Here is a 12,124-nt window from a genome sequence, read left to right on the forward strand (position 1 = left end):
GGGCAGTCTCGGCAGAAGAGGCTCGGGCTGGTTCCTCGAAGACACTTCGAATCTCCGCGAAGAAAAAGTGTACTGAGGCAGTGACAGGATCATTGCGGTCCCAGAGCGGTGTGGCCCATGACAGGGCTTTCCCAGACAGAAGGCTGACTACGAAAGCCACCTTTGACCTTTCAGTTGGAAACTGGTCCGACATCATCTCCAAATGCAGGGAACATTGCGAGAGAAAATCACGGCAAAATTTAGAGTCCCCATCAAATTTATCCGGCAAAGATAATCGGAGGCTGGATGCGGCCACTCGCTGCGGAGGAGGTGCAGGAGCTGGCGGAGGAGATGATTGTTGAAGCTGTGGTAGTAGCTGCTGTAGCATCACGGTCAGTTGAGACAGCTGGTGGCCTTGTTGTGCTATCTGTTGTGACTGCTGGGCGACCACCGTGGTGAGGTCGGCGACAACTGGCAGCGGGACCTCAGCGGGATCCATGGCCGGATCTACTGTCACGATTCGGCTAGGCTGGAGGTGGATCCTCTGTGCCAGAGAGGGATTGGCGTGGACCGTGTCGGTGGACCGGTTCTAAGTTGCTACTGGTATTCACCAGAGCCCGCCGCAAAGCGGGATGGTCTTGCAGCGGCGGTAGCAACCAGGTCGTATCCACCGGCAACGGCTCAACCTCTCTGACTGCTGAGATAAGCGCGGTACAAGGGAGTAGACAAGAGCAAGGTCGGACGTAGCAGAAGGTCAGGGCAGGCAGCAAGGATCGTAGTCAGGGGCAATGGCAGGAGGTCTGGAACACAGGCTAGGAACACTCAAGGAAACGCTTTCACTGGCACAATGGCAACAAGATCCGGCGAGGGAGTGCAGGGGAAGTGAGGTATAAGTAGGGAAGTGCACAGGTGAAGGTACTGATGAAAACCTGATGCGCCAATCAGTGGCGCACCGGCCCTTTAAATCGCAAAGACCCGGCGCGCGTGCGCCCTAAGGAGCGGGGCCGCGCGCGCCGGGACAGCACAGACGGGGAACGGGTCTGGTAAGGGAATCGAGATGCGCATCGCGAGCGGGCGCGTCCCGCATCGCGAATCGCATCCCGGCTGGGAACATTATCGCAGCGCACCCGGTCGGCAGGTCTGACCGGGGCGCTGTGAATAAGAGAACGCCGTGAGCGCTCCGGGTCCCCGCTCCTCCCCGGAGCGCTCACGGCGTTCTCTTATTCACAGCGCCCCGGTCAGACCTGCCGACCGGGTGCGCTGCGATAATATGGCATAACAGCTGGGAATCGCATTGCAGGACGCACCCGAATGCGAATCCCAGCCCGTCACTCACCTCCTGCTCCTCATGCCTCCTCCTCTGTCTCTATGCTCCGACACGCGCGCCCCCGTCCCCTAGGGTGCGTGCACGCCGGAGCTCTGAGATTAAAAGGGTCAGTGCGCCCATTAACCCCTTAAGGACCCGGGGTTTTTTCGTTTTTGCATTTTCGTTTTTTCCTCCTTACCTTTAAAAAATCATAACTCTTTCAATTTTTCACCTAAAAATCCATATGATGGCTCATTTTTTGCGCCACCAATTCTACTTTGTAATGACCTCAGTCATTTTACCCAAAAATCTACAGCGAAACGGAAAAAAAATCATTGCGAGACAAAATTTAAAAAAAAACGCCATTTTGTAACTTTTGGGGGCTTCCGTTTCTACACAGTACATTTTTTCGGTAAAAATGACACCTTCCCTTTATTCTGTAGGTCCATACGATTAAAATGATACCCTACTTATATAGGTTTGATTTTGTCGTACTTCTGGAAAAAATCTAAACTACATGCAGGAAAATGTATGCGTTTAAAATTGTCATCTTCTGACCCCTATAACTTTTTTATTTTTCTGCGTATGGGGCAGTATGAGAGCTATTTTTTTGCGCCGTGATCTGAAGTTTTTAGCGGTACCATTTTTGCATTGATAGGACTCATTGATAGCTTTTTATTCTTTTTTTCATGATATAAAAAGTGACCAAAATGCACTATTTCTGACTTTTTTGCGCGTACGCCTTTGACCGTGCGGTTTAATTAACAATATATTTTATAATTCGGACATTTCCACACGCGGCGATACCACATATGTTTGTTTTGGCTACTCGGCCATCAGGAACCTTGTCTGTGCAGTCTGTGCATGTGCCAGAAATACCATGCTGGCTAGTCGAGAAGTTCTGTGTGTCAATCAAACGGCAGTAATATTGGGAAGACAGGAGTGTTGGCTTGGCACAGTTCTGGACCTGCTTGACAGCCCTGAGACCAGACAAGTCAGTAGAACAGCAAAGTAGCAGAGAGAAAATTGTCTTTATTGGTGGCTGTTGTCACTGTTTTTTCAGTCATGTGGCCCTTCTGCCCAGACAGTAGTGATTGACAGCAGGGAGCATGACTAAAAAAACCAGTCACAGCAGCCACCAATCAAGTCAATCTGCTCTCTGTGGCATTGCTGTTCTTCTGACTTGTCGGGTCCTAAGGCTGTTTTGTGAGTCGGTGTCAGTAATGTGGGCAAAGTAGCATGGATATAATCCTAAACTACTAATTATGCCACAACCTGAAACAGTTTCTGGCCAATCCTTACCTTCCAGCCTCATTTGTATGTCAGTCAAGGAGGGGCAAAGGAGGTAAGGTAAGTTGTGCCAGACTGTGACTTTTGAGCAGCTTGGCCTTGCCTCCTTGACACTTGACTGAGAAATAAAAAGACAATTTTATAAGTTTGGCAACCAGCATCAGCTCCAGGAAATGTAGAGTTTCCTTTAATAACCTAACAGTGTCACCAGCTCTTTGCAACAAATAGAGCTGGCAGATTTTTTTTGCATACCCATCATTTCAAAACATTTCATTGAAGACCTGCACGGTTTTGTTACATTAGCACTTTAGAGTGGTGCCCTCTATATGGTACACAGCTATTCTCCATTATATCCATTTCAGAAAATCAGAGCAATGCTGGACTCCTTACCAGTAGTACACATACAAGGAATTTCTTACCCATACCTATATGGCAAATCACAGGGCAGCACCTACTTCTTTCTGCCATGTCAGTACTGGTGAAAGGGAAACAGTCTGGCACTGTGCAGTGGTATGATTTTCAATACACTAATATAAAAGCATTGCGAGAAGGGGATTAGTGATTTCATAAGTTTGCAGACTGGACAGGGAAACCTTGATGTACCTTTCAGGCACGGTGTGGACCCTCTTGAGGATGCAGATGGGCTGATAAATTAGAGGTACACAGCCCAGGCTCTGTCCCTCCCTCCTGTGTTTGGCACTATTTAGGCTCTACCCCATGTGTTCTGTCTTGGTCTTTTTGCTGTTAGAAATGAGTTGCTCCTAAGAGTATATTCACATAGGTAAAAACTGTTCTGCAAAAAGCAGCTAAAAGCCAGCATGCAATCTGTGTTGCTGATGTGGTGACTGGGTGTTGCATTAGGTAGCAGGGTCTGGTGGTATTAACCCTGGGGGCAAGATGTTGTTAACCCCTTAGTGTTTGTGACACCAGGATGTGGTTATTCCGGTATGGTAACCGCCGCCAACCAACCCAAAAACGGTTTGTAATAAAGGAATGTCCACAGCAAGGATTCTGAATAAACAGGAACTTTTACTTGAAATGCTTAGGGAACAGTCTTTACAATGATGCAGTTCCTTCAGAGGCAACCGAGACACAGGATACCTGGCAGGCTTGCTCGGACTTGTAGTTATTGAGATATTTAGGCAGGCCACTGGGCTACTAATATATTCCTTAGCTGAGTAGTAGTCACTGGATTTGTAGAGAGAATTGTAACTCACGTTTTAGAAGTGGCTTCGTTTCTTTAGGCTTTGGCCTAGATGAGATGAATTTGCAGTATAAAGGACTTTCTTTAGGTCCAGGTCTCAAGAGAGTGCAGGAACAAGAGCAGGAACTAAGAGAGCTAACTGAGAGACAACAGCCCCTTATATACTAGAGGGCTGGACTAAAGCCCATTGGTTGCTAATGCCTGGGGTTCCTGTGCCCATGGAACTCTGGGTATAACACATGACTTTATACACAAGAACAATATGTACACAATATAGATATACAGTGCATTCAGATAAGACAGTGAAGGGTGAGCAAGGAGTGAGCCCTGCAGGAGAGCCCTATGGACTCAAGGGACTCTTCCTGAGGGGACTTAGGGAGGGTACAGGACTAGGTCCTGTACCGGGACACCACATGGATTTTGGGTGTGATTTTTTTTTTTTTTTAAGGCTCCCACAGGTTTTAATTTCACGTGGAACTGAAAAGTCAGTTTTTTTTGTGCATTTTCTGCATCGCAGTTTATTAAACATTCCCATTTGAAATAAATGGGAGATGGAATTTATATAAAACAGCATAGTTTTTAAAGCAGTTAAAGCAACTCACCAAGTGGCCAAGCTTTCTTGTTCCGTGTCATTTAAACAAAAATAGAAGGCACTTGTTTGAAACAACGGTAACCCCTTAAGTACAGTTCAAATATGAATTCTTGTTGCAGTTCCTTTGGAAGAGACTTCTGAATACTGCTAATGACATGGAATATTACGTCTAAGGTCATTCCTACACAATTGCTATCATTGTGCATAAATGTCACCGATGAACAACAATTCGGGAAGTGGAAGTAAGGCTTATTATTTAACAGTGGAAATTTGAGAATTTTTTTTTGCTTTACCATTATTGGAGGCTACATAATGAATCGGTTCTATTTACCATGGAATGAAGTATACAGCTTTAAAATGAATTTTGGATTAATGTGTCCTCCTCTTATAGAGAAGCAGAACTTCCTATTAGCAATGCACATTGCAATCGCTGAGGGGCAGAGCAGAATTGGGTGTGCTTTACTGGACGCACAGATGATCTGTCGCTTGCAGAAGCAGCAGCTGCTAAAAGGTTTGTTGTGGTACATTGCACTTAATAATAAGATTGGAGTCTTGCTGCTGAAATCTCGGCTTCTCGGCCCTTTTCACAAATTAAAATATTGATTTTCTCTTTTCCCACTTACACTTTCCCTTTCATAACAACTGGAAAGAAAAATAGTGTAGGAGAAGGTTACTTGCGGCGTTCATTGTGTTATGTGCAAGAGTTTATATTCAGGATTCTTTTTATATGTGGTTGTAAGTAATTGTCCTCACTCCACCAGGGAGACCAAGGAGCCGGGGGTCCTTTATGACAAACAGTTTACTCAAATTCATTGCAAAAATAGAATTAACAAGACTGTATCTTTTATATAGGGAAAGGCAGTTCCTGTGAGAATGACAAAGGGATATACCGTATATACTCGAGTATAAGCCAAGTTTTTCAGCACCATTTTTCGTGCTGAAAACGCCCCCCTCGGCTTATACTCGAGTGAACTCTTCGCCTGTCAATCTCTTTCAGTGGTCTTCAACCTGCGGACCACCAGATTTTGCAAAACTACAACTTCCAGCATGCCCGGACAGCCATTGGCTGTCCGGGTATGCTGGGAGTTGTAGTTTTGAAACATCTGGAGGTCCGCAGGTTGAAGACCAGGATTGACAGGAGGTGATGATGAAGGGGGGGATGATGACTAGGGGGATGATAATAGGGTGATGATGATGAGGGTGATGACGGGGGTCTGGATGATGACAGGGGGATGATGTATTTCCCACCCTAGGCTTATAGTCGAGTCAATAACTTTTCCTGGGTTTTTGGGGTGAAATTAGGGGCCTCGTCTTATATTCGGGTTGGCTTATACTCGAGTATATATGGTATATTACATTATTGAGTTTTAATTCCTGTAAGAATGTGTCCCATCTGGATAACCCTGTCCCTACACAGAACCCACTGGTGATCAACTGAATGCCGCAGGGCCAACATCTTTAGATTTTTAGGAACTGGCAAGAAAACAACGAAGATTTTCATCCAAATACTACTAACAAAAATCTTGAAAAAAATTTAGGAATTGGTACAGAAACTATTTTTTTTATACAAAGAATAATATTTATTATTTACAGTCAGAGTCAGAATATTCATTTTTGTAGGGGGAAGGGGAAATGCAAAAAAATAAGTTTGGATTTTAAATTTAAGTCCCATCAGTAGCAAAATGTATGGGGAATTTCTCCACCCCACAAGCTGATGAAAGAGATGGAAATTATACTTGAACTGAACTGCGTATAAAGTGTTTCAAACTTCACCCCTGTGTATTTTACAACTTTATTAGAAGACTGGACTAAGTAAAATTGGTTTTATATTTTATATTCAAACTTCCCTTATACTCTTTACAGCAGCACAACTCATGAGGATTGAGTAGGTAAATCTCAAAATACCTGCTGCGCAAATCTCAAAATTGACTAGCAAAGGTAGCCTCTTCAGTAGATCTTTTACAAAGTCTTATCATGGGCAAGAAACAACATTTCAAATTCGCTGAAAATTAACTCTGCCAGAGAAGCTAGGCTGGAGAATTGGAAAGGAAATCAAATGATCAATAAAGGGACAAATGAAAAAGTTATAGGTGGTCAAATTTGGGCGATTTTAAACATTACTGATTTTGTCCAAAAAGTTTAATATTTTTTAAAAGCAGTACAATAATAGAAAAGTATGTAAAGATGGCTATCATTTTAATCATATTCAGCCACAGAATAAAGAAAACATGTAATTTTTTTACGTAACATGTACAGTGTGAAAACGAAACCCTCCAAAACTTGCAAAATTGTGGTTTTTATTGAAATTTCCTCATAAAATTTTTTTTTGGGGGGGGGGTTTGCCATATATTTTGTGGTAAAATGAGAGGTGTCATTACAAAGTACAATTGGTCATGAAAAAAACAATCCCTCATATGGGTCTGTAGATGGAAATATAAAAGAGTTAAGGATTTTAGAAGGCGAAGAGGAAAAAACTAAATCTCAAAAATAAAACTGGCCTGGTCCTTAAAGGGTACTTTGCCCCTAGACATCTCGGTTGCGGCACCCCAGACATCCGGTGCATGGAGTGAACTTTACTCCATGCCGGATGACTGATGATGTGGGGCAGAGGCTTGTGACATCAAGGTCAGACCCCGCTCCTGCCGACACGGCCACGCCCCCTCAATGCAAGTCACACTACCTCCCCTAGGCTTGCATTGAGGGGGTGTGGCCGTGCCGTCATGAGCGGGGTGTGGCCGTGCCATCATGAGCGGGGCGTGACTGTGACGTCACGAGCCTCCGACACTGCCTACCGATGCTCTAAACGAATGCCCGGTGCAGCAGGTAGATCGTGGGGGTTCCCAGTGGCGGGACCCTCGTGATCAGACATCTTATCCCCTATCCTTTGGATAGGAGATAGGATGTCTAGGGAGAATACAATAGTGAGGTCAGACTTACCTTATACAAATAGAACCCAATTTTACCAGTCTGGTCTACAAGCCTATTTGCCTAACCTATAGACCCTCTGCATGGATAAAGGTGGGTTCTCTTCCCTTTGCAACATCTGGAGGTCCTCAGGTTGGAGACCACTGCTTTAGTGCTTACCTTTCCTGAACTTGTGTGGCCATATCCAATGCAGGCACAACGGAGGGTGAAGGTTCCTCAGAGACAACTATGTCGCAGGATAGTATTGTCGCAGTTGATGACTTATCCTGCGTAAATTAGTTCAGCCTTCAGGTGCTCCGGTGGGCTGGAAAAGGTGGATACATTCCTAGGAAAGAGTCTCCTAGGACTGTATCCAACTTTTCCAGCCCACCGGAGCACCTGAAAGCTGAACTAATTTATGCAGGAAAAGTCATCAACTGCCGAGCCGAGAAGTTCGTGACGAATCGAATTTACTGTAAGTTCGCTCATCTCTAATTTTGACGCCTTTACATTTTCTGACATTGCTAAGAGTGTTTTCCATGTGCAAAAAATGGCGGTGATTTGCGAAAAAAAAAAAAATAAAGGCGTAAAATTGCGCTAAAGATCGATTGCCGCAAATGATGAATTACTGACTAAAGTGAAAATCACACACAGGACCGTGTGACTTTAAGAAAGTTGTAAAAATGACAGTGGAGAAGATGCGCCAAACTTTGGCGCAAAAAGACACTGCGCCAAAGTATTGCGCCAAAGTTACGTGAAAAAAAACACATAAATCCTTTGATAAATACCCCCCATAGAATATAGAATATATTATAACTAATAAATTCCCCAAAATAATGTGATCAGAAGAATTAATCCCCTTAAAGGAGTAGTCCAGTGGTGACTCAATGGTGAGCAACTTATCCCCCATCCTAAGGATAGGGGATAAGTTGCAGATCGCGGGGGGTCCGACCGCTGGGGCCCCCTGTGATCTCCTGTATGGAGCCCCGACAGCCCGCGGGAAAGGGGCGTGTTGACCTCCGCACGAGGCGGCGGCCGACACGCCCCTCAATACAACTCTATGGCAGAGCCGAAGCGCTGCCTTCGGCAATCTCCGGCTCTGCCATAGAGATGTATTGAGGGGGCGTGTCGGCCGCCGCTTCGTGCGGGGGTCGACACCCGCTATCTGGCCGGAGAGCCGGGGTCCCGTACAGAGAAATCGCAGGGGGCCCCAGCGGTCGGACCCCTCGCGATCTCAAACTTATCCCCTATCCTTAGGATAGGGGATAAGTTTTTCACCACTGGACTAACCCTTTAACAGACGTGGTAGTGAAATTCAGAAATCAAATTGGGGGATTCCAATAACCTGACCTAGTGACACCATACTATTCTGGCCATAGACATAAGAGGACGTCTGGTGGCAATCCCTCTGTGCTGGATATAGAAGGCGGTGTGCCTGACAGCTCTGGTTATACTCATTTTGAACTAAATAAACATTTTATGTGGCTCATATCTTCCCTCTGACACAAGATAATAGATGTAAAAAATAAATATAGTAAAACCATATTGGCTGAATGAATTAAATACTATGGATGTATAAAAATATTTACAAATAGGAGTTATCCACCCTATAACATATGCATACTATTCCAATGGTGTCCATACCCATCCATTATGCATACTATTCCTGTGGTGTCCATACCCATCCATTATGCATACTATTCCTATGGTGTCCATACCCATCCATTATGCACTTCTAGTGTTTTCTCTATTCTTTCTTCACTCTGTGCTTCTTCTCTGTATGTTGAAGAGTTTTGCTCCAATGTGTCCATGGTTATCTGAGTATATTACATATTATCTGTTATCATGTATGCTACAACTTTTTTATCTTTTAGGCTAGGATTCCACTGAGGTTTTTGCACTGCATTTTTTAGGTTTGAAAAACGCCAGAAAAACCGACACTACTTTTCCCTGTGTTTGGCTAAGTTTCCACTGCACTGCCACTGCAGTTTTTGAGCCAAAGCCAGAAGTGTATTCAAAAGGAATAGGAAATATAAAGGAAGGACTTACACTTCTCCTCCCTTATGGATCCACTTCTGACTTTGGCTCAAAAATTGCAGTGGCAGATCTCCAAAAACTGCCAGAAAAAAAAACAAGTGGAAACTTAGCCTTCTGGTGTTTTTTCTGGTGTTTTTTTTCTTGCGTTTTTACCTTTGTGTGGAATTTGCCTTTTTTTGGCCCCTTTCACGTTTTTTTTTTCAAAATTTGTTGGGTACCAAAAAAAAAAAAAATAAAGGATGCAGTAGGGATGGGAAAAAAATGTATTTTACAAATTTTTTTTTTATAAAGAAATTTTAATACATTTTTTATAAAGTGTGTTTGTGTTTCACTTTTTTTCCCTCTATTTTCAAATTTTTTTTTAGGTAGTACTACTACTCCCAGCATGGAACAGACTGTTCCATGATGGGAGTAGTAGTACCTGTGCTAATAGACATATCGCCCTGGGTGTTACTCCTGACACCCGATACGATCGCCCATAATATAGCAGAGATGCTTAGCGGCTCTATACAGCGCTCGCATCTCTGCACTATACTCCGGCCAGTAATAAGAATAGAACATCATTCATTCAGATTTTCTGCCCAGAGTGGTGATTGGCCGGATGGTTGCAGCCAATCCCCGCTCTCAGCAGGAAATATGAATGAGTGATGATCTATTCATATCACTGGCCGGGCCGGGACAGGACAATCGCATCGGGTGTCAGGAATGATACCCACTGTGATCTGTCCTTAACTGTAGGTACTACTACTCCCAACATGGAGCACATTCTGCTCCATGCTGGGAGTTGTAGTACTTGCATTAATAGACAGATTGCAGCGAGTGTCACTCCTGACACCCGCTGTGATCTTCCTGTATACAAAACGGGGGCTGCTGTGTTTTTAAAGGGAACCTTACAGACAGAACATGTTGCTGAGGGCAGCACAATATAGACAGGCATGCCGTTTCCAGCGGTCTGTCGCTTCTGCAAATATATACAGTAGTTTAGTCAAACTTACATACAGCACTGTGAGAGAGGAGTCCAACATATTTATTAGGCACCGCTCTCCTGCCCATCTGCTGATGAATGACAGGCTTCACTCTATGTACAGTCAATGGGAGAATCCGGATGAATACGTCAGATTCATCACTTGCCGCACTGGGCGCAAGACTTCAACATCTAACATCTGGATGCGGTGTTTTTTTTACGGCGTTTTTGCTTGAAAATCCTCAGTGGAATTCCAGCCTTAATCTGGATAAAAAGTTGAGTATCTTTGTAAATTCTTTCCTGTACTTTATTTATACTAATTATAAATATTTACATTTTACAAATAAATGTTTATCATTCTTTTCATCTTGTAAATCTTTATCGTTATTTCTCTCCCAATATTAACAAACAATTAAATCTTAGGCTAGATTCTTAGGCAGGTTTTTGGTGTTTCATTTTTTGGCACCTGACCTGTTGTGTGTGGTATTACAGCTTGTCTCAAATCACTTTAATGGGATTTAGTTGTAATACCAGACATAACATGAGAACAGATATGGTACTGTTTTTGGAAGAAATTGGCCATTGTGGTACGCCTCGGGGGTATGTAGGGTAGTTGGGGTGTTGCTGTTCTGAATAATAAAGGGTGCTGTTAACCCTTGTCACTCGTGACACCAGGGTGAGGGTTAAATACTGCAATGGTGCTGGGCCTATCGCCACCCTTCCCAAGAGCGATAGGTGAGTGCGTAATAAATGGATTGTCCACAACCACTGTTTAACTGAAAACTTGCAAGAACTTTTACTGAATATTTTCTGTAGCAGGCAATATGCAATATTAATAACAGTCCAGATAACAGAGTCTATTTTCAGTTGAGCAGCAATTGACAGTTGGTTGGGATCAGATAAGCTCAGTTTAGCTTTTAAAAGATTCTGTAGCATAGATCCGCTGGATTTAGGGGTGCATTTAGGTCCAGTGATCTTGCGGAGAGTAGCGGGGAATTGTAGAAATACAACAGCTTTGGTATAGTCCGAGGCCGCAAGGCTTTGGCCTAGTAAACGTACTTGAAAGTTGCGGAGGTCCTACCTCGTTCAGTGACAGCAACCCAAGAGCGCGATTAATGGCGGCAGCTCCCTTATATGGGCAGGGGCTGAGCCGGTTTGGATTGGTCCATTTCAACGGTCACTCACCGTTACATGGCATTGTGGGTGAACACGTGACACAAGAACCACCTAAGGTCCTTCAACATACCATAGAGTTCTGAGTAACGGGTCACATGACCTAAGGTCCTGTGAAGCCAAACAAGTGAGTAATGCAATATACATATGTACAATGATAATTTTTAGAAATATTAACTTACTAAGGGGTGACTAGGGGCTAACAAGGGAAGTGGACCCCCACAGTCCTAGGGACTCTGACTTTGGGGACCCCCCCCCCCCCCCCCCCACCAAGGCACAGTATGAAATATAATAATAATGTAAGTCACTTGGGAGACAGATTTTGCTGCACTGCAATACAGCAGCATGCTTTTCAGCAACTGTTAACATGATTTCCTATAAAACCTATATTTTAAATGAACAGCAATAATGTGGTGTGAACCTAGCCAAAAAGTATCTCTGTCATTTCAAAAACTTTTGACGTGTCGCAATGGCACTGTGGTAGCCCTTGGGGCGTGTATGGTAGTGGTATCGGTATATGAGGGGTTAATGTTAACACTATAGTTCGTGACGCCAGGCTGAGGGCTGGTATGCTGAGGCAATGCTCCGGCCTATCGCCGCCCTTCCCAGTAACGATATGTGCATGAAATGACAGAAGGTACACAAGGAGATTGAACTTGAACAACTTTACTTAAG

Source organism: Hyla sarda, chromosome 4 (assembly GCF_029499605.1).
Source record: "Hyla sarda isolate aHylSar1 chromosome 4, aHylSar1.hap1, whole genome shotgun sequence".
Taxonomy (NCBI): Eukaryota; Metazoa; Chordata; class Amphibia; order Anura; family Hylidae; genus Hyla; species Hyla sarda.